At 39.8% G+C, this 24,647-nt stretch overlaps 1 pseudogene across 1 annotated transcript in view; it reads right to left on the bottom strand.

Moving 5' to 3' along the window:
* Positions 1-24,647, bottom strand: part of LOC146405742 (uncharacterized) — a 68,573-nt pseudogene that overhangs the window by 39,476 nt on the left and 4,450 nt on the right. The window lies entirely within an intron of this gene.

Raw genomic sequence — 24,647 nt, 5'->3', positions numbered from 1 at the left:
TTTTTTTTTTTGCCGCCCTACAGCATATGCAATTCTTGCACCAGGGATCAGATTCAGGCCACAGTTGCTACCTAAGCTTTAGCTGTGGTAATGCGGAATCCTTAAACCACTGTGCCAATCCAGGAATCGAACCTGTGTCCCAGTGCTCCCAAGGCCCTGCCAATCCCACTGAACCACAGTGGGAACTACATCTCAGGCCTGTTTTTAACCCTAACATAGTTTTTCATTTACAGTCCTTCAAATAAACACACAAATACTTAACACAGTCAACAAATAGGCCTAAAATCTAACATGTTCAGGCTGAACTGATAATCCCAAATCTTTCTCAGTCTTCATTTCAGTAATTGCACTGATTCATGCAGCTTGTGCTCAAGCCTCAAACCTCAGAGTCTTTATCATATACTTTCCTCATCCTCCCAAATCCATCGCCAAAGTGGTTGATTTTGTAAAATATGTAATTTGAACAGTTTCTTAGAATCGTATAAAAACCATAAAAACAAACAGTAATTCCTCCCTCAGAGAATCAATTTCCTGAAACTGCCTATAAATTCAACTGTTTAAATAATGATAGCCTGAAATTTCAACGTTCCATTATGAGAACACTAGTAATTCAGAAAAAGAAAAGTGAAGACAAAATACTGGGGATGCCACACAGCAAAGTGATATATTACTTTTTATAAGCTAACACATTTCCTCAAATTTAAGCTGACAATGTTCTAGGATGTTACAATGAATCGGAAATGAAATTAAAAAGAGACATCCAGAACTAACGGTTTAAGAAGGTTGTAGGATACACAAATCAATACTCAAATATCAATTCTTTTTCTATAGAACAATTGTTCATCCACCATATAACCCAGCCACTCCATTCCTAGTATTTACCTAAGAAAAACGAAAGTGTACGTCCACGAAAGCAGTTTTATTTCTAAGAGCCAAAAACTGGAAACAACTCAACTGTCCACCAACAGATGAATGCATTACCAAAATGTGGTAAATCCAGTCGATGTATAATTACTTACAATAAAACAACAAATGAAATACACTCATCAATATGGATGACTCTCAAAATAATTATGCTAAGAAGCCACAGCAAGAGTATACAATGTAGAACCATTTATATAAAATCCTAGAATCTTGCTGATAGCAAGCAGTTTAGCTGATTGCCTGGGAACAAGGGTGAGTGGCCAAGAGAAGAGGAAGAGCCTACAAGTCAATGAAAGAAATTTCTGAGAGTGACGGATATTTTCATTATGTTGACTATAGTGATAGTTTCACAGATACATATGTCACAATTTATCAAAACTTCACACTTTCTTTTTCTTTTTTTTTTTTTTGTCTTTTGTCTTTTCAGGGCCGCACTTGCAGCATACGGAGGTTCTCATGCTAGGGGTCCAATCGGAGCTACAGCGGCTGGCCTACGCCAGAGCCACAGCAACACCAGATGTGAGCCACGTCTTCGACCTACACCACAGCTCAAGGCAACGCCGGATCTTAAACCCACCGAGCGAGGCCAGGGATCAAACCCACAACCTCATGGTTCCTAGTCGGATTCATTTTCGCTGCCCATGACGGGAACTCCCCAAACTTCACACTTTCAATATGTGCGGTTAATTTAAATTTAAAGCAAAGTAATTCACTGCCTATTAATAACTGGTAGCAAGAATGATTAATGTAAAAAGCAGAACCCCTTCAACATATTAAGTTTGAAAACCATGGCCACAATCTTTTTCTTCAGAAAATAAGTTTCAAAAGTATGTCATGTCAATGTTAAAGATCAAAAACGTAACTACGGATCATGAAGAAACCACGTGCCAAAAACGGCACTCTAACCAACCTAGCATAATTTGGTATGAACAAAAAGGAAATGTGGATTTCAATACTGTTCATTCAGCTGTAGTCCACAAAGTACGTCAGTATTTCATCACATTTGGAAGGAATCAGATCTAAAATATCAAGCCATTCCACTGTCAGTCCAAAAGACATTTTAATGTCATTTGATACACTGGTATTCATCTGGTTATCACTACTAAAGTGTACTTCAGATTCTGCTTAGAATTAATGAAGTCATGAAATGAGATTCAATTTAAGTATTAAATGCTGGCATGGCTTGCTGCTTTTTGTACCACGTTAAATGCCACCCCCTCATCATCTGCCCATTAGTTATACTGAAGAGACAGAGCAAACTGCATTACTTCCTTAGCAGAATTTAACCATTATATTTTATTTTTTATTGTCATTTTTTGCCTTTTCTAAGGCCGCTCCAGTGGCATATGGAGGTTCCCAGGCTAGGGATCCAATTGGAGCTGTAGTCGCTGGCCTACACCAGAGCCACAGCAATGTGGGATCCGAGCCACGTCTGCAACCTACACCACAGCTCACGGCAATGCCGGATCCTTAACCCACTGAGCAAGGCCAGGGATCGAACCTGCAACCTCATGGTTCCTAGTCAGATTCGTTAACCACTGAGCCACAATGGGAACTCCTAACCATTATATTTTAGACAGTATCAAAAGTGCAAACGCCCCTCTCTACCCAGAGATTTATATTCTTCCAACTTAACCAGTCTCATTTCCACTGCTATGGAAAGGGGCGGGGGGAGCTGCTTAAGTAAATGAGTTAACAGTGGTATCTTTCAATACTTTTTAGGACTATCACAGAGAAAAATCCATGGTCCCAGATGGCAGGACTAGAGTTAATGAGTAGAGGCTGTACGTTCCACATCTTAGAACATCCTTCTGAGTCACTGCTGCCTAAAGGTGTCCTGCCTTGGGATACCTAACATCAGTGGATGGGATATTAAGATAGCGATTCACAAGTTCCACAGACAGTTACTTTCGTTCAACTTTATGATTTCTTTCATTCCTAAGATCCTCTTATGAATTAAAAAATATAATCTATTCTTAAATGCCCAAATCCACTTCAAGTCTTCAGTTTAAGCTGATCAAACAAGAAGCTCAAGTCCTAAGTCTTACAGTAACATTTTTGTTTGGTTTCCACTTTTCCCCAATGGATAGTGGCTTACATCATCATGCCTTGACCCTATTAAATTACTCTGATGTTGAATGAAAAATATGGGCTAAATACATGTCCCATTTCCTTGCTCACTTAATGTCAAATGCCAACTCCTTTTTCTTTCCAAAGAAATAGAGATCTAGCAGGGATAAAGATCTCTAAGAAATCCAGTTCAATTTCCTCATTTATAATCTCAGAAAGGTAAAAACATTTGCTCCAAATCTCATAACTAATCAGTATAATGCCTATTAGCACTGCAATAAATTCTGCCATTTACTTCCTCTGTAAGTACACTGTAAAGAATTGCATATAACCATTCACTCAGGTTAAGTGAAAAGTTGCCTGGGCAATAATGTCTTAGCCACTGGTGACACTATTAAAGACTCAAGGAATTTGGGTTTACCTCTTGCTATTGTTTTACTGATGCTGTTAACATTCCTAGACCCTAAACACAGCGGGTGTAGGATGGTTATAGAAATGGATACCGGTGAGGAGGTATATGTGGATAGCTGTGAAAGAGACAACATTTTTATACAAGGGGATAGAATATATTTCTAACTGCTGGAATTCCATAATCTGATGGAATACATACATATATACATGGAATACATACATACATGTACATATATATATGGAATACATATGTGTGTGTGTATATATATATATATATAATGTGAACATATATTATGTTTTTTTTTTGTTTTTTTTTTTTTTGCTTTTTAGGGTCACACCCATGGCACATGAAGGTTCCCAGGCTAAGCTGCAGCTGCAGGCCCACGCCACAGCCACAGCAATGCAGGACCCAAACCGAGTCTGCAACCTACACCACAGCTAACAGCAACGCATGACCCTTAACCCACTGAGCGAGGCTATTTAATAGCGAACCCGAGTCCTCATGGATACTAGTCGGGTTCATTAACCACTGAGCCACGATAGGAACTCTGTGGCAGTTTTCTTTTAAAGGTATATACATACTCACAAGGCAACCAAACAAACTCACATGCAAGAAAAACTAAAACCTACATCCACACTAATAATATGGGCTAGAGCAGGCAGTACAAGACAGTAGTTAAAACAGATCCTGTGGCATTCCTGCTGTGATGCGATGGGATCCCTGCGCGCTGGAACGCAGGTTCAATCTCCAGCATGGCACAGTGGGCTAGGGATCTGGCGTTGCCACAGCAACATGGGTCGCAACTGCAGCTCAGATCTGATCCTTGGCCTGGGAACTCTACATGCTGGGAGGCGGCCAAAATAGAGGGAAAATTGGAGAAGGAAGGAAGGAAGGAAGGAAGGAAGAAAAAGGCAGGCAGGCCCTGGAGCCAAAGTGTCAAGTCTGAATTCAGGTTCTGCCACTTTTTAGATGTGCTGACTGCTTTAGGCAAGTTATTCACCATGCCACTCTTTCCTAAACTGTAAAATGGCTATTGCGTGGCTTCAATTAGGTTAATAACATGTAAAATGCTTGAAACATGTCTGGCACAAAGTAAGCCCTCAGGAGTATGGATATCAGAAGGGGAATGGGGCTTAATATATGAAATCAATTTTAAATATGCTAGCAATTTTCTTAATAAGTCAGGGGGTATTTTTAAATATATATATACACACGCACAACAACTGCAGTACAATGTAGTGTTTTAAGAGTTTACTTGTATTTTGTTTATGGTCAATGTTAAGCCATTTCATTATTTCCAATTCTGACCACCATGGAGAACTGCAGGCAAGATATTCTACTTTCTTAAGATTTGCTTTCATCGCTTATAAATGAAGACAGGGAGTTCCCATCATGGCTCAGTGGTTAACGAATCCGCCTAGGAACCATGAGGTTGCGGGTTCGATCCCTGGCCTTGCTCAGTGGGTTAAGGATCCACTGCTGCTGTAAGGTATAGTGTAGGTGGAAGACACGGCTTGGATCTGGCGTTGCTGTGGCTATGGCTGTGGTGGAGGCCAGCAGCTGTAGCTCTGATTCCACCCCTAGCCTGGGAACCTCCATATGCTGCTAGTGTGGCCCTAAAAGGACAAAATACCAAAAAAAAAAAAAAAAAAAAAAAAAAAAGGACAATGCCACTTACCTCAGAGAATTATTTTAAGAATATCGTACAAAATGTTATATATGTATAGGTATAAAGTGGTATAAAGCTACCTTGCTTGTCACACGGTAGCTAAAAACTGATGTAACACTATTATTGCATATGAGTACATACATATGTAATATGCATATGTTATATAAGTACATTACAACTAGAGCAACCATTCTTCTTTGCAAAAGGTAATTAAAAACCGCCATTCCCAGAATTCCAACTGTTGCACAGTGGGTTAAGGATCTAGTGTTGCCACAGCTGTGGCGTAGGCTGCAGCCGTGGCTTGGATTCAATTCCTGGCCCAGAAACTTCCATATGCCATGGGTGTGGCAAAAAAAAAAAAAAAAAATACCCTTTCTATCTCAGTATGTCTGAGTTTAGATGATAAATCACCTCAATATGTTCCAGTTGAGATGATGAATTATATGGTCATCCTAATATATAACTAAAATTCTTCCAAGATTTTTCCCTCTATCTAGTTCCTCATCCTCTTACTGTTCTCTTCTTCCTTTCTTAAGGGCGTTACCTCTTTACTATTCAACTCACCACCCTCCTTTCCAAACACACACACAATCTGGTTTTCCGCATCTTCTTATCCAGGTGACTGGTGACCTGAATGCTTCAAGACCAGGTCCCTCTGAGATCTTAAACTCCTCAGCAACATTCTATTTCCCAAATTAATCTTTCTGAAATCCCTATCTGTCCCTCCAATCTGAATTAAAATGTAGGGAACTATATTTAATACCATGTGATAAATCATAATGGAAAAGAGAATGAAAAAAAAAATATATGTGTGTAAATAGAAAAAGTATATATATATGTGTATATATATATGTATATATATGTATAACTGAATCACTGTGCTAAACAGCAGAAATTAACACAACACTGTTAATCAACTATAATGGGAGTTCCCATCATGATTCAGCAGGGAACAAACCTGACTGGCATCCATGAGGATGCAGATTCCATCCCTGGCCCTGCTCAGTGGGTTAAGGATCCAGCATTGCCGTCAGCTGCGGTGTAGGTCGCAGACACAGCTTGGATCCTGCGTTGCTGTGGCTGTGGCTGGCACCTACAGCTCCGATTCAATCCCCAGCCTGGGAACCTCCATATGCTGCAGGTTCAGCCCTAAAAAGCAAAAAAAAAAAAAAAAAAATCTACAATGGATTAAAACTTAGGCTCTCCTTAGGGATATCTATATTTTAACAGGTAACTAGAAACACCTTAATCCTAAGTAGAGAATCTTTAATAACATGAATTTCAGATACCATGACAGCTGAGTAGGGGAGATCATTTTCTCCCCACAAACCAAACATTTTAGACGGGTTTCTACTAAATAATTATATCATCACAACCTTGATTTCCTTCTCTTTTGCTGGTTTCCAAACAGTCAAAAACCCTCAAATATTAGGTAACAGTTCTTAAGGGTTTTGTTCGGCGCTCCCCTGGGTTATTCTGATCACTCCCCTTAATTCAACTACCATATAGATACTGATGAAAGTCCTATCTCCTGCCCAAAGTTCTTCAGCGCAGGTGTCTGTCAGCTTAACCTCACATACTCGATTACACTTGGCACATCTCCACCTGGTGGTCCTACCTCTGCCTCAAGCTTCACTGAAGTCTACTTCTTCCCCACCACTCCTCTACTCTAGTCCCATTCGGCTTAAGCCAAAACCAGGAGCATTATCCTTGCCATCTACCTTTCAATCTCCTTCCCCACAGCCAGTAACAAATTCTCCCAACTATTTTTCTAATCTGTTTCTTCCCAACTCCAGAACCACCAGTCAAGGTCTGGGCACCACCACCATGTCTAAAGAGTACCATAATAGTTGCCAACTGATCTCCTGATTACCAATCTCGGACCCTGCAATTCATTCTCATTTGGGCTAGAATGATTCTTCTAAAATCAATGTCTGATCATGTTCCCTCCACCCCAGCTGAAAACTTCCTTTAATGACTATTATCTTCAAAAACAGTTCTTTAGTATGACTTCCAAAGACCTTTATGACTTAGTCCCCATCTCATTCTCCAACTTCATATACTGCCTCTTTCACTCATTAACTGTGCACCCAACCATTCCCATTTCTTCCCATTCCTCGTAAACACCAGACTCAGTCTCTCTTGCTTCCAGAGCACAATACTTGCTGATCACCTCTGCAGGGTCCAGCCTTTCAGAACTTGATATGTCCATCAGTTTCTTAAGGAAGCCTTCCCAAACCCTCCAAATCTATTGCTAAGAACTCTTCTGATAGATCGTGTGCGTTTCCTTCAGGGCACTTATAACTGCACAAGTTACTGATTGTGGCCGCACCTCCAAACTGTGGGGGGAACTTAGGCCCATAATTTCAGAGGTGGAAGTGCAGGAATATGGCATGTGTTTTAGGTGCTGTATCTTAAGAGACATTAAAAAACTACAGTGTATCAGAGAAGAGAAAGCAAGATGGTGAAGAGGCTGAAAATTATGTCACATAAGCAAGAATTAAGGAAAGGGAAAGATTTAGCCTAGCAAGAAGCACAGTGGGAAGAAATGACAGCTTTCAAGTAAGTGTAGGCCTTAGTATACAGCATGTGAAAGAGGAAACAGACAAGTGTGGGCTGGAAGCCATTAGGTACAAGTTTCAGAAAGGCCTCCCAAAAGATGGTGGGTGTAGAAGCAATGAGTTTACAGTCACTAGAGGTTTTATAGACCAGGAACACTAAAAAGATTCCTATATTTTGGAGAATGTCAGACTAGACACTATCTACAGACCAAATCAATCCTCAAGATTCTAAGACACCTAAGTCCATAAAACATTTTAAACATGACTGGGCAGCAGTGAAATGAAAGCACATTACCAGAGCCTACCTTACCAGGAAGCATTAACTTCCTAAGACGTGCGATTTAACTGTTTAACAGAGAAGTTAGAGGAATTACTAATTATGAAAATACCTGAATACATCAGTTTTCTATATTAATGAACTTTTTAAAGAAAAAAATGAGATATTTTCAATAGACCAGAAGAACAGTCTCTCCTACTTTTCTGGATGGCTGTGTGTGAAAAATCAGAAAGACACTTAAATGCCAATTTGTCCATTTATTCAGCTAGAGGGCTTATTTCTCAAAGGGTAAAAAGATATCAAAAAGGCTTATTTAGGACATAATAACTTTTAAAAAGACTTCCTAATGTTTCACACAACTGTAATGGCCATGAGTACAAGAGGATAAACTACTGAGAGGAATAGGGTGGAAAAAAGACTTTGTCCCCTCTGCCGTACCTTAAGCTTAAACTGATCTGGAAAGGAACCCATTTTTTGCATGACTGAGAATGAAAATGCAAAAAAAAAAAAAAAATAAGGTATTTATCCTCATGGCCCAAATTTTTTTAAAAATCACTTAAAAAGTCTAAGTAACTGTCGTCTTTAACTCACTACGTACAATCTCCATATTTTTAACTTTCAACACTTAGAGAAAAAAATTGTTTTCATTAAAACATCAGCTTTAATAAAATAAGCTGCACTCTTAAATATGATTTTATTCAGGGAGGTGGGATGGTATAGATTTTATCTACTTTATACAACTTTCTAAACCACTTTACACACATGGAAGGCTATAATAGGAAAGCAAATAAATCAAAATGGAAAGCCTGTTATGGGTTGAATTATGTCCCACTCCCAACAAAGCTATGTCCCCAATTCCCGGGACCTCGGAATGTGACCTTATTTGGAAAGAGGGTTGTTACCAATATAATTAGTTAAAATGAGGTCATACTAGAGTAGGGTGGGCCCCTAAATCCAATATGATCAGTGTCGTTATAAGACGATGGCCATGTGAAGACAGAGAGACAAACAGGGAGAAAAATCACATGACCAGTCAAGAGAATGGAATTTTGTGTCTGCAAGCCTAGGAAGGCCAAGGATCGCTGGAAGCTAGGGACAAGTAAGGAAGGATTCCCCAAGAGGTGGTCAAGGGACATGGCCCTGCTAACACACTGATTTTTGGACATCCAGCCTCCAGAACTGTGAGACAACAAATTTCTGTTTGTGGAACTTCATTGTGGAAGCCCTAGGCAATGAATACAGCTTCTACTTGATTAGAAGAGTAAAAAAAAGTCAAATAAATCTAAATGTTACAATTATGATCACAACAATCCATAACTCAATCAAAAGAGGATTTTTGGCCTTGCTTTGGAAGAGTCAGTCAACAAGGTCTCCAGCTCATCAGAAGTGAGTCTACACTTCTATTAGCTATCCCATTTATTCACTATCTAGGCTAGACAGCTATCTAGGCCACTAGGTTCTGTAGATGTGTGTGTTTTTCCATGATTTTCTAATTAGACAATCTTCACTTTTTTTACACCTTTTTTTTCACTAATACAAATAATACATAGTAAAATGGAATAGAAAGTATTTCACCCTCACTCACCACAAATTATCCTGTTCTTCACTCCAAAAACAACTACTATTTTTATGTCTCTTTCCACTGAGATTCCATGCATTTAGAAAAATACTCATACATCATGCATGTGATAGACACCAATGGTAACATATTCGGTATATTATTTTGCACCCTATTTTTATCACTTATCTTGAGAGATCATTCTGTAATGTAGGGCTTATTTACTGTACAGCATTCCACTATATAGAAACACTGTAACATACTTAACCAATCTCAGAGATGGACATACAGGTTGCTGCCAATACTTATCATTATCATAAATAATGCTGTAATGGCTACCTTTTTTTTATGGTCTTTTCATTGAATCCTTTCTTTGCCATCCTATTTATAACTTCACTTCCCTGTTCCCTAATGTGGTAGTCCCCATACTGCTCACACGCTTCACTTTTCCTTCCAACACTTCAATTGCTCTGTACTATATACATACACATGTACATAGACATATATATAATTCATTTACTGCCTTTCTCCACCAACCAGAATGCAGAGTCTTCTGAAAACACAGACTTCTGTTTTAGTTTGCAGCTGAATGCCAAATACCTGAGTGCCTAGCACACAGCTAGAACAGTTAAGTATTTAGTGACTTAGTGAATGTTTTTATTTAATCCCACAAAAGAAAAAAACATACATGGTAACTAAAAAGTACAACACATCTTCCTTTCAAGGCAAAATAAATCATAGTTCCCAAAATAATGAGTAATTTGTCCTCTTTATCTCGTATTAATTTTCTGTATTGTGTCAAATGAGATTACTACATTTTGATTAGATCCAAATTTGACATACTCTGTGAACCCTGGAATATCTTGAATTTAGCCTATTTGACCAAGGATAATGCTTCCTAGTCCTTCAGAACATTAACCCAAGTAATAGGTACTGAGTATTGGCATCCTTGTATCCAGTGGTCCTCCTTCACTGACAATATCATTAACGTGCAATTTCTTCCACCAGCTGTACTTTCTCAGTCACCAGAAAAATGACTCACTATATTATTTCTGGTAAATCTAGAGGGGGCTGAAAAAATTTCAACTTACCTTGACAAAGTCAATACTTGTTTACTTTGTCCCAACGGCCTTCACAAGGAATTAAGACAGTAAATCACATTCTTTCTCTTGCAAAGAAATCAGTCTGCATTTCAATCAGGCCCTGGCACACTAGGGCCTAAAAGTAAAATAGACACTGACACAGTATTTCACTGGGGATGGGAAGGGGGGAATACTTTAAAGGAAAATAAAAACAAAAGGAAAATGAGTTCTTACTCATTTTTAGATTATTAAAATCTGACATGTCTGCACCTTGTACTATAAAAATAGCAGTATATTCAACTGTTCAACATTCAAATTACTAATTATATATATATACTATTATTCAGTATAAAGACCCCCTTTTATTTTTATTTTTTCCATCTTTTTAGGGCCGCACCAGCAGCATATGGGCAATTCCCAGGCTAGGGGTCAAATCAGAGCTGTAGATGCTGAGCCACACCACAGCCACAGCAACATCAGATCAGACCCACTTCTGCAACCTACACCACAGCTCAAGGCAACGCCAGATCCTTAACCTACTGAGTGAGGTCAGGGATCAAATCCACATTCTCATGGATACTAGTCTGATTCAGTACTGCTAAGCCACGATGGGAACTCCCAAGATCGCCGTTTCAAAGAAGCTTAGTAATCAATAGTTTACTCCAAGAGAAAACAACACCATGGTTCCCTAACAACTTTAAATCCACCCACTGCTGCACAAGTACAACCAACAGTGCCTGGGATCAAGAGGCAAATAATTCCTAAACTTAGCAAATGAATCATTAGGAAGGTTTGTGGGTAAAGAGTTACGTTTATCACGAAAGCATTTTGAAGGGTTCTTTGTGCTTAAGAGAAAAGATGACATATGAAAGTGCAAGATAACTTAGATGTAAACGACATTCTTGATCTTAACATGAATTTTGAAAACTGGATTTCTGAAAAGAGAAGAATTTATCTATTATTTATTTATTTATTTTGTCTTTTTAGCACCGCACCCACAGCATATGGAGATTCCCAGGCTAGGGGTCAAACCGGAACTACAGCTGCCAGCCTACACCACAGCCACAGCAACGCCAGAACCATAACCCACTGAGCGAGGCCAGGGATGGAGCCTGCGTCCTCATAGATGCTAGTCAGATTTGTTTCCACTGAGCCACGACAGGAACTCCCATGTATTTTTAAAACAGTTATGACCATGTAACAATAATTTAGAGATTTTTTTAATGGTCCCACCTGTGGCATATGAAGTTCCCCAGGGGCAAGTGTTGAATCTCAGCCACAGGTGCAACCTACACGACAGCTGTGGCAATGCCGGATCCTTTAACCCACTGTGCCAGGCCAGGGATTAAGCCCTCACCTCCAAAACAACCTGAGCCGCTGCAGTCAGATTCTTAACCCACTGTGCCACAGCGGAAACTCCTGGAGACTAATTTTTTAATGAGAAAAAGGAGGGTGCTGAACTGCTTATAAAGGCTTTCCTCACACCCAAGTTTTATTTATAATGACCCATGTTTCCTTCAAATATTTTTAAGATTTTCCTTTTTATATTTAACTCTGGAAATTCAGGAACTTATTTTGGTATCAAGTGTGAGGTAGAGATCCAGATTCTTTTTTTTCCCTTCTAATTTGTGTATTTTGGCAAACACCTCCATGATATTCCGATTACTATGTTCATTGGTCCAGAACTACTTACTGTAAAGAACACTGTCTCATCATCAAGGTCAGTTATACAACTTGTCAAAGCTTTCAAGACAAAATGATATGAGACAATTAACTTAAAAGGCTAAGTGCTTAATATCACATAAGGTAGAACGTAAGCTGTTCCCCTCATTCAAGGGTCTTCAACCAAGTGTAAGGTTTGGATACTTTCTGGAAGTACGTGGGTCTGGACAGCTTTAAGGCAAGTCATTTCCAGATCTCCAACTTCCTTCTGCACTCTTTTTTTTTTTTTTTTTTTGTCTTTTGTCTTTTTTGTTGTTGTTTTGTTGTTGTTGTTGTTGCTATTTCTTGGGCCGCTCCCGCGGCATATGGAGGTTCCCAGGCTAGGGGTTGAATCGGAGCTGTAGCCACCGGCCTACGCCAGAGACACAGCAACGCGAGATCGGAGTCGCATCTGCAACCTACACCACAGCTCACGGCAACGCCGGATCGTTAACCCACTGAGCAAGGGCAGGGACCGAACCCGCAACCTCATGGTTCCTAGTCGGATTCGCTAACCACTGTGCCACGACGGAAACTCCAATTTAACTCATTTCTGACACTACCGGAGGTAGCATGACTTCATGCAGTCCTACAAGCTACTTCCTTACCCATTCAGAAGCCAATTCCAGGTTGATACCTGAGCTTCTGAGAGTCCCACAACACGCCTTCCAGGTTCTACTAATTTGCTAGATCATCTCAAAGAATTCTGAGAAACTTACCACTTATCAGATTACCTGCTACTGATTATTATTAAAGTTGAGCACTTTTCCCCTATTCACTATAAAAGGATTTAATTCACAGTCAGGAGGAAGGGATGCATAGGGCAAGTAATGGGGAGGGGCACAGGGTTTCCATGCTCCGAACACTCCACTCTCCCAGCACCTCCCCAAGTTCACCAACCCAGAAGCTCTCCACACTCCACCCCTTTAGATTTTTATGGAGGCTGCACAGCGTGGGAATGATTGATTAAATCATGGTCAAGGTGATTCAAACTTCAGCCCCTCCTTCCTCTCCAGGTCAGAAGGGTGAGACTAAAGTTCCAACCCCTTGACTGCTTGTTTCATTTCCCTGGCAAAAAAAGTCACCTCTAACAAAAAAAGACAGCTTTATGGCTCTCTACATTTATGCAAGCCCAACAGTTTGGGGAGCTCTGTGCCAGAAACAGACTAAGATCAAATATATATTTCTTATTACAAATCACAATATCTCCATAAAGCTGTTACAAAAAAAGAAAATAACATCCTCCCTCAAAAAAAGTGTGTGTGTGGGGGGGGGGTGTAAATTACTTCCTTAGGGCTTATTCGTAGAGGCAGAAATATCAGTCTTTGATATATACCAAACTGCTTTCACGAAGGGTTCTACAGATTTATGCCTGTGTCACTGCAATCAGGTGAAAGAGACAATTTCTTAAATCTGCTAAGAAAAATCTGCTATTGATTATTATTAAAGCTGAACACTTTTCCCCTTTTTTAGTCATACTTTTCTTTCTCAAAGGGTCAGCTGCCAGTTGTTAGCTTTTAAAATAGACATCTTTATGCACACAATTGTTATATACTATACACACATACCTCTACTTCTCATTAAACAGAGAAATTAGTTACTTTCTTACCATTTTGACCAGCAATAATCGACTCATCCTGAGTTCTACTTCTGCTTTTAACTTTTAAGGCTTTCCTTGAGGTCAAAATATCTTTTCAAAAAGTCACAATACCACCCTCCTATTCAAATAGGCAGATTAAAAGGACACTACAATGAGTCCACAGGGGTTACATATTTTTCCAGTTTCCTGACTGCAACTCACTTTCAAGCAAAATGTCTTAAGTGACTTGCAGAGGTATTTTCAAACAATATGAAGTAGTAAAAAGGAAATGAAGTATCTATCAACACTTCCACAAGCCAAGTACTTAGTGTGTACTTCATTTAATCCTAACAAATCATACCCTCACTTAATCTAAAAAGAAAACAAATCACCCAGGGTAAGATCTTGCCATACAGCAAACATGTGGCAAAATTAGGGATCGCACTGAACTGCACCCGAATCTAAAGTCCACATTCTTTCTGTTACTTTACAGGCTTCCCAAACTCAATGACTCCAAGGCAGACATGACTTTCAATACTAGTGCTGTCAATTATGATGTGACCAATTTTTAAGCTTTTTCAATGTATATATGCACCATTTATACAAAAACAAAGTCATTAGTCAAAAATAAATATGAAAAAGGGAGGGTAAAAATTTCACTGTAAAACGACAGTTTTAAAAATATACCAATTTTTAAAATAGCAAAATGTATGGAATAATCCTAAGCACTTTTCTTGAATTTACATCAAGATTCACTACACCTGCCAACAAGGAGAGATTCTTGCAAAGCCATTTACAAACATGATCACTTTGCGAAGAACGTCTTTAGGGACTGACTACCAGTCTCCACTTTAGCCAACAAATGCATCATTTCTCAGTAGAAAAAGCCACATCAACTACCTTGCTTTTTATTCTTCTTTACCACGTGGGAAATGTTTTCAGCAATATATGCACCGTCCAGGAAGTAGCACTGTAGGGTAACAGAAATGGCTACTTTAGCGATCTAACACATAAGGACAGCAGGAGAACGCAAGCAAAGAGTAACACAACACACAACAGGACAAGGTCAAGAAGAACAAAAACAAAAACAAAAACAAAAACAAAAAAATCCATTACCTTTAGGTAATGGATTCCACTGTGGTTAAAAGAAAGGCATTTAAATTATACAACTCTTAAAGAACCCTCAGCTTTAAAAACTGCTACTTTAAGACCAAACAGCTACCTGAAAAGATTCTGGTTGATTTCCAAAGGATGCAGCACATCAGTAACAATTCCACAAGAATTTTCACATTCATGAAACAAAAATCAACTCAAACATTAAGAATTCTTATTCTAAAATTTTCTTTTGGAGTTCCTATCGTGGCTTAGTGGTTAACGAATCCGACTAGGAACTATGACGTTGCAGGTTCGAGTCCTGGCCTTGCTCAGTGGGTTAAGGATCCGGCATTGCCATGAGCTGTGGTGGAGGTTGCAGGCGCGGCTCGGATCCTGCGTTGCTGTGGCTCTGGCGTAGGCTCGCAGCTACAGCTCTGATTGAACCTGTAGCCTGGGAACCTCCATATGCCACGGGTGCGGCCCTAAAAAGAGAAAAAAATAAAAAATAAAATTTTCTTTTTCCAAGAACCCCCTCACTCTCCAGTCTGACAGGGAAAAAGGGTAGCAATATCTAATAAAATTGTCATAATTTGGGTAGGTGGAGGTCTTCAATAAAACATGATTTTCTTCCAAAACAATTTTAATGTTAAAGCATCAATAAGCCTTGGGACAAACCAAAAAGCAGGAACGTATCTACAGCCCCCTACTTTTCCCTAGGGCTATTATTAAAATAATTCTACTGTACATAGAATCATCTGTTTTCCTTAGCTGGTATCATACAATCAGGCTATTGTGCAATGGTAAGAGGGCCCTTAAGAAAAAAATCACTGCTGAAGTAATTCTTGTCTCGAGGTAACTTACCACATTCTACTCTCCATAAACATCATTGTTCTTAATCACAACTTTACTTACAGCTTTACCCTATATCAAACATCTACTTTGTAAAATCCTTTCAGACTGAAATAAAAAAAAAGTAACGCTTTTATGATCACAATATTTGGTAAAGTAAGATGTTATACAACAGTATGTGTACTAAGATCTTACTTTTGTAGAAAAACATTCACTCACTGGTCTGAAAGGACAGTCATCAAAACGTGAGTAGGGGTAATTTTAGGCTGATAGGGTTTATAGATATGCTTTTTTCTTTAACTTATATGTGTATTCTGATTTTCCAAGGTAAACGCAGGGTTTTTTTTTTTTTTTTAAGAACAACTTGAGTCAAAAAAATCTATGTGCTATATTTTATTCAATACCACCAATTCAAATCCATATATTCAGAGTTAACACAATGCAAATGCTGCCAAAGAAATGTTAGTGAAATGCCCAAAGCTAACAGGATTCTATTTTTAAACAATAAATTCCCTCAGACAGGAAAATGGTGGCTGTAACAAGGAAGTAACTTCATGTCTGTTTTTACAACTAGGAGGTAAGCCTAGGACACGGCTTGGAATACCCAGGTGATCACGGATGGGGAAGGCTACCAATACCTGAAAAACAAGACAATCATTTCACTGATTTAGAGACACGGATTCACAGACGAAATCAGAGAGCATAAAGTAAATAATGAGAGACAGTAAGTAAGCTCTTAAAAGATAGTAATGGGTAAAAGGGGAACAATGCACATGTATTTATGTAAGTTGTTCTGAAAAGCAGATGAAAAACAGTTATCTAGTAATTGATAATTCAAACTGAATCAGCTTTGGTTTCTTCACCAGAAAAAGAAGACCTTTAATGGGCTTAGCACTCAGTAGCAGAGATGGCACCCTCAGAGCCATCTCAAAATCTTTTGTGCCTGCTTTAGAACAAACTAGTTAAAAACCAGGTAACTCCAAGCATTTTTTAATCTATACAAACAGCAATTTCAGGTGGTCCCACTCAGTGGTCTGGTGATCAACAGTTAACCTCTCTGGAAAAAAGGCCCTGGTTTGTAGCTTTTGCCAATTCCCACACTGTAAACAGCCCCACGGTAGCCAGTTTCAAACTGTCAGCATGTCGTCAATGAAATTGGACTTAGAAGGAGGCACACAACCAAATTGGCAGCTCGAACACACCACTGGTTCCACCTAACTTCTGATCTAAGGGTCATCAGAGCAGTTCCCAAATTCTCTCATCCTTTTTTAAAACAGGATTTTGCCTGAATTACCCAGTTTTCTACTTATACTATGAAGTCAACAGCGGCAGGGGACTGACTCGATTTTAAACTGAGCAGTGAGGAAATCGATATTTAAGCTGAGATCTTAAAGATAAGAGGCAACCTTGCTAAGATCTGGGGAAGACCATTTAAGACCCAGGAAGCAACGAGGGTAAAAGCCTTAATAAGGCGAGAACAAGCATGGTGTGTTCCAGAAAATGAGTACTAATGTAGCTAGAAAGCAGTGAGCAGAAGTAAAAAGTACTAGGAGGCTGTCAGGGCCATCATCATAGACACAGAGTGTGAGTATGTACTTTCTGGATGAATGTCATTTTTATTTTACTCTGAGTGGATTGGAAGCAAGTTAACATAGGGGTCTGATAAATGTGCTGAATAAATGCATACTTTTCTAAGGCGTTTAGAAATTTTTAATTTTTAGTTAATTTTACTAACTTTTCTCAGTATCATCATTCTGGTTACTTCACAATCTAGGTAGAACACTATCAAGTTAAAGTAGTGTAAGCATGACAGGAGAGACCTCGAACTATCCTGAAAATAAACGTACGTCGGAGTTCAGAAATAGTGATCTCATTAATCCAAAACAGTTATCTCCTGCGTGAAATGCTAACATACACATTCAGGTAAGTCAATGTTAAATTCTAATGAAGATGACCTAATTAGTGTACAGAGTAGTGAACAATGAATTCAATACTGTAGGAAAACACTACCGTGTTATTTAAAATGACTTTACATAGTAAGTAAACTTCTAACAAATTATAATAGTCATATGTTTTAATATTAAAATTTTTATATTTTAATTTCACATTTTAATGTGAAAGAAAAATAAAATATCAAGCTGATTTACAGATTTACTGCTTAGGAGTTAAAGTAAAATATCAAGCATATGTAAGTTAAATGATTTCTGTATTTAAATTAATAAATTAATGGAGTTACCATCGTGGCTCAGCAGTAACAAACCCGAAGTATCCATGAGGATGCAAGTTCGATCCCTGGCCTCACTCAGGAGGTTAAAGATCTGGTGTTGGGGAGTTCCCGTCATGACATAGTGGTTAACGAATGCGACTAGGAACCATGACGTTGCCGGTTCGATCCCTGCCCTTGCTCAGTGGGTTAAGGAGCTGGTGTTGCTGTGAGCTGTGGGGTAGGTTGCAGATTGGCTCAAATCCCGCTTTGCTGTGGCTTTGGCGAAGGCTTGCGGCTACAGCTCCAATTCAACCCCTAGCCTGGGAACCTCCATATGCCACAGGAGCGGCCCAAGAAATGGCAAAAAGGCAAAAAAAAAGAAAAAAAAAAAAAGAAAGATCCGTCCTTGCTGTGAGCTGTGGTGTAGGTTGCAGGCAAGGCTCGGATCCAGCGTTACTGTGGCTGTGGTGTAGGCCAGCATCTACAGCTCCAATTCTACTCCTAGACTGGGAACTTCCACATGCCACAGGTTCGGCCATAAAAAGACAAGACAAAAAAAAAGAATAAAACCTGCATATGCAAAAAAACCGTAAAGATACAAATACATACTAGTCCATACCGCTATGATCATGAAAATTAAATTCACATTATGGTCACATAAAAGTCCATTAGAGAAGGGAGTTCCTGTCTTGGCACCCTGCAAATGAATCCGACTAAGAACCATGAGGTTGCGTGTTCGATCCCTGGCCTCGCTCACTGGATTAAGGATCCGGTGTTGCCGTGGGCTGTGGTGTAGGTTGTGGATGCGGCTCAGATTCTGTGTTGCTGTGGCTGTGGTGTAGCCCAGAGGCTGTAGTTCTGATTGGCCACTGGCCTGGTCACCTCCATGCGCCGAAGGTGAGGCCCTAAAGATCGGGGGGGAAAAAAAAAAAAAAAAAAGTCCATCAGACAAGACAATAAAGACATAAATTATTGCATATTACACAAAAACAGAGAGATGTTTATGGACTGGTTTATGGAGAATAATTTACGCTCGCATGTAAAAAATTACTCATTCAGGAACTTCTAAGCCACTATTTCAACAGTTTAAAGGATTTCTTTCCACCAAAAGGAAATGAGACCTATAACTCAGAAAAAAAAATTTAAACTTTGTCTCAGCAGAATGAAATACTTCAAATTTGCATATTATTAATTTCTCCTACACTCATTTCCTACCTAAACAAGTTCAAGTATAAATCCTATTCAGTGTTTTTCATTTAAGAGCACAAATATATCTATCATTACTCAACACACCTGTCTGTGTACATTAATGTAGCTACCTGCTAGTTTACTAAAGAACTACAATCGTCATTAAAGATAGGCCTCCCTCTTTTTTTAATTTTTTTGCTTTTTAGGGCCACACCCGCAGCATATGGATGTTTCCAGGCTAGGGGTCGAATCGCAGATGTAGACGCCAGCTTACGCCACAGCCACACCGGATCTGAGCTGAGTCTGTGACCTACACCACAGCTCACGGCAATGCCGGATCCTTAACCCACTGAGCGAGACCAGGGATGCGACCCGTGTCCTCATGGATATTAGTCGATCCTGTTTCCATTGAGCAACAACAGGAACTCTAGGCCTCCCTCTTTTTTTGAGGCAGTGCAGTAGAGAGGACAAAGCACACTAACAAATTTCTGTACCCTTAACACTTTTCTCTCAAACGATGAGACTTCTGTTTCAGTGTTCTCAAAAAAAATAAATAAATAAACAAATAAGCAAACAAAAAACAAACAAACAAACAAAAAAAAAACACACCAAGAAATGCTAAGAATATCATCAGGTAAACCACAATCCTAACTGCTTTTCTTTAATGAAAGGAATCTGGCAATAGAAAAGCAATTAAGTTTTGCCTCCCAATCTCACTTGAGCCCATAGCCCTGATAAAAGAAAGGTACAGGGCAGCCCAAGTTGCAGTGTTCATGTCTCTGTAAGTCAACAAGACTCAGAAGTTAAGAAACAAAGCCTAGAGAGGAATATGAGGCAAGTCAAAAATAGGTTTTTTTTTTTTTTTTTTTGAAGTGTCACCCTACTTCTAAATGAGGTTTTCCTTTTCTTCTTTTGTGTTTTTTTGGCCACACCCCAGGGCATGTGCAAGTTCCCCCACACCCCAGGGCATGTGCAAGTTCCCTGGCCTGGGATAAGGGACTGAATTGAAGCCACGGCTGCACCCTACACCACAGCTGCAGCAATGCCCAGGAACATTGTGCAATAGCGGGAACTCCTAAATTTGTTTTTACTTAATACTTTTAATTAAAATATTTTTAGTTAGAGAAACACATATATAAGCTGTTATCAAAGACATGAGTAACAAGCAGCCTGATTCATTTAGCAAATGTGAGAGCCCACCAGGTGTAGAATCCTGGGGATTCTGAAGTGACTACAACAAAGCTTTCCCTGAGAACGTTGAAGCAAGACTTCTCTTGGCAGGTACAGGGAAACCTAGATGCCTGGTGTGGAATAAGCTAAGGAGAAACTAGTAGGACATGTCCTCAGAGAGGCCAGCTGCACAAATGATGGAGGCCTGATGGGCACTGCTGTATTTTGGCATTTACTCTAAATGGTATGGAAAACCACCAGAGGGTTTTGAATACAGGAGTAAAATAATCGGACTTTCATCTCAAAAGGACTGCCTCCGTTGAGAACAGAGAAGAGCAGAAGCAGCAGGGAGACCAGAAAAGAGATGACTAAAATAACGCAGGCTAGAGACGATGGCTGCGTGAGGAGGCGGCGGCAGTTGAAGGCAGCATGCCGTGGTTATATTTATTCTTAAAGTCGATTTTAAGGTAAATAAAGGACATGCTTGCAATGACACATTCTTTTGAATTAGGTATGAGAGTATAAGAAAGAGGAGTCAAGGAATTTCGTGGTGACCTAGTGGTTAAGGATCCGGCACTGTCACTGCTGCAGCACGGGTTCAATCCCTGGCCCAGGAACTTCTGCATGCCATGCCACGAGTGCAGCATGCCACCCCCACCCCCCAACACACACACACAAAATTAAGAGGAGTCAGGAATGTTTTCAAGGTTAGAATCAGAGACACAATGATGGAGTTGACATTTAATAAAATGAGAAAACCTGGAAGAGGAACAATCACTGGGGCTGGAAGAGAGGACTGAGGGTGAGGGGTTCATTCTGGACAGGTTAAAGTTGGAATGTCTAATGGGAAACGCTGAGTAGGCAGCTGCGTACAGAAGTCTGAAGCTTAGGGAAGAGAACTAGATAACATTTTCAGTTTGAAATATATGATAATTCTAGCTAGAGGATAGGATGAGATCATAGGAGACTACACATAAATATAGAAGAGCTCTAAACATAGAGCTCTGGGACACTGTCTTATTTTTCAGAAGTTGGGGCAACAAAAAGGAACCAGCAAAAGAAACTGAAAATAACCATCAGTGTCCCAGCAACAAAGAAAGGCTTCAAGGAAGAAAAAATTATCAACCACTTCAAAGGCTTCTGCTGCTACCGCCAGTGAGATTAGGAATGAAAAGTGACTAGGGAATTTATCACCAAGGAAGTCATGAGTCAGTAATCTCAGCAAGAGCTGTTAAGGTTGCATGGGAGAGACAAAAAAGAAAAACCAAATGAGCGGAACCTAGACACACAGAGAGCTCTGGTGACCAGGAACAACTCTTCTGAAGAGCAGTAGCTGAAGAAAGATGTGGTACTGGGGGAGACGTCTGCTTTTTTGTTTTTCAGATGGGAGATATTTCAACCTATCTATATGCTGACAGGAATAATCCAGGACAAAAGGGAAGCACTGATAAGGCAACTCACTGGCAGGCAGGGAGAACGGGATGAATCCTGAGGCAACACAACGCCCCTGACAGACGGGGAACAGAACCAAGGGCAAGAGTGGAGGTGGCGGTCATAGGTAGGAAATACAGGGAGTATGGGTACAGAAGTGAGGAGATATGCAAAAGTTTTCTCTTGATGGCTTTCGTTTTTAATATACAGGAAACAAGGTCATCAGCTGAAGATGAAAAGACGCAACAGAGGTTTGAGGAAAGAAGTGTAAAAAAGTCATTCAGAGAAGGGGAAGAGTGATTCAGCCAGGGGTTAACTGATACTATGATTAAAGGACTGTGGACAGCACAAAGTACCCTCCTTGGCCAACATGAAGGGACAACAGATAAGCCTGGATACGTCTTCCAGGACTCAGGCTCCATTGTCAGCTACTGGCTGGACCAGATGGAGAACTGGAATGGGGGTGAGAGGGTGGGGAGAGGGCAGTTACCTGGTAAGATTATGAAGCACTAAAAGAGAACTGAGGCTGTCTAAGAGGAAGAAATTTCAACGTGGCCTGTGGATTCACAGCAGGGTAAATCCTCAAGTAAGGATATGTTGGAAGGAGGGCTTGGGACAGTAAAAAGGGGTTAGAAGCAAGGGATTGTAGGTGTCAGACAAAGAAGTACAGTTCAAGTGTGGGTCCTTGACTGAAGGACCTGGAAAGATAGGAAGTTAAGGCCCTGGTGGAATGTTTCAAACTGTATCCTACAAAATAAAGTACAGGCAGGTCTGGTTAAAATGTAACCAAACTACCTTAAAGACTAGAGCAAAACCTCTCCCTGGGCAATGTGAGCCTGCAGATGAGGGAAACTAGAATACTAAGGGACCACAACAGAAGAATTATATAACAGGAATTGTAGCTGGAGGTTCCCAGGCATGAAATCTTCAAGAAAACCATTCCCAACACTCCTGGAAAGTCAGCTTTGAACAATCTGTCCATTTCCGAGGCATAGGTGCCAGATCACAATAGAATGAGGCATATTAAAACAGTATCTTGGAGGCATTCTCTTGTGGCACAGAGTTAAGGACTGTCACTGCAGCAGGTTGGGGCAGTGCTGTGGCACAGGTTCAATACCTGGCCCAGGAACTTCCACATGTCACAGGCACAGACCTCCCCCACCGCCACCACACAGTGTGTATGAACATATGTGTGTGTATGTGTGTGTACACACACACATATATATCCCCCGCCCCCCAAGCCCCTTTCACCAACGAGCTGTACTCTGGACAGGTGAATCCAAAAGTATACTAAAGAGGAGCTGCCAAAGTAAAAAGAGAAGCCTATCAGGACTCTTTCTTCTAAAGCAGGCTTCTTGTTCTGAAGCAGTTCTGAGCTACAAAAATTCTAAACTGTGTGAAAGTTTGAACACTGATTATTATTCCAAACTGTACCTTCTAATGACTAAAATAAGACTCTGAATGTTCAATGAGCAAAATGCTTTTTACCACCTAAAAGTAACTGGAAAAGCTATCTGACCTTCCTAAGAGCTGGAGAAGCAGGGCAAAAAAAAAAAAAAAAAAAAAAAAAAATCTATAGGGAGACTTTGAAGGTACATTGCAAGAAAGAGAGCTGTTTTCTGCTTAAACCTTATCCATTCCCATCCAATGAACACATCAGTTCCACAAATAGCCATGGGTTCCCACCATGTATTAGGTACAAAATATATACGATGTTCAATACACAAAAAAATTCACCTTTGCTATACTCAGCAAAAAAGTGAAAGTATATTAAGTCAAATGAAACAAAATTATTGTGTTTTAGTAGGAGATGTTTACAAAATTTAATTGCAAAGGTTTAATAAGAAATATTATGGTATTCCCTGGTGGCTCAGTGGGATAAGGATTTGACTTTGTCACAGCTATGCCTTAGACCACTGCTGTGGCACAGGTCCCATCTCTGGCCTGGTAACTTCCGCAAGCCTTGGGAACGGCCTAACAAATAAATAAATGAACAACAACAAAAAGAAATCTTAGCATGTATTTCTAAGTGGGTAAGCCACAAAATGCAAACAGTGCTCATCATTCAATCATTTTCAAGCACACCTAAATTTTAACAGAGAGTTCTCAAATGCTCTCTAGGAAAAAGAGGGAGTTTTACTATAATCCGTTTTGACTAGAATACATTTGCAGGTATTTTACAGCATCATGATAAAGACAACTCATTATCAAATTTCTTGGCTTTCAGTTCAGAAACTCCCTTTGGATGGGGTCCTAGAGCAGTTTCAGCTTAATCTTGCTCTGTTCACTATTTGTTAGTACTATAAAAAGGTTCCAGTATACTTTTTGTTTTTTTGTTGTTTGTTTTTTTAATCTTTTTAGGGCCGCACCTGCGGCTTATGGAAGTTCCCAGGCCAGGGGTTGAATAGAAGCTGCAACCCCTGGCCTACACCGCAGCCACAGCAACTCCGCATCTGAGTCGAGTCTGCGACCTACACCACAGCTCACGGCAACGAGAGGCCCAGCGATCGGACCCAAATCCTCATGGATCCTAGCTGGAATCATTAACTGCTGAGCCACTAAGGGAACTCCATTTTTTTGTTTTGTTTTTAGTATACTTATGCTTTGAACTGAGGTAGAAGAATGTAAAAGTTAATAATTAATAAGCTAAATTCCAAGTTTTTCCAGGTAGCATGAAAAAAATCAGGATAAATGCCCTCACTTAGCTATTAGGTACTAAGGATAAGCACATGTTTCACTCAGTTCCTCTCAGGAATGCAGAGGGAACCCATAATGACCCCCTCTGAAACAGATCTAAAACATTACTAACATTTTTTTCTTTTCCTTTTTAAAAATTTTATTGAAGTACAGATGATTTACAATGTGTTAATTTCTG

Source organism: Sus scrofa, chromosome 2 (assembly GCF_054392235.1).
Source record: "Sus scrofa isolate SSC_HxYL_T2T_F1_AM1 chromosome 2, Sscrofa_HxYL_maternal_Yorkshire_Landrace_v2.0, whole genome shotgun sequence".
In the NCBI taxonomy this organism is placed as follows: Eukaryota; Metazoa; Chordata; class Mammalia; order Artiodactyla; family Suidae; genus Sus; species Sus scrofa.
The sequence above is the reverse complement of the archived record's forward strand: the minus strand, read 5'-3'. Positions and strand labels throughout refer to the sequence as shown.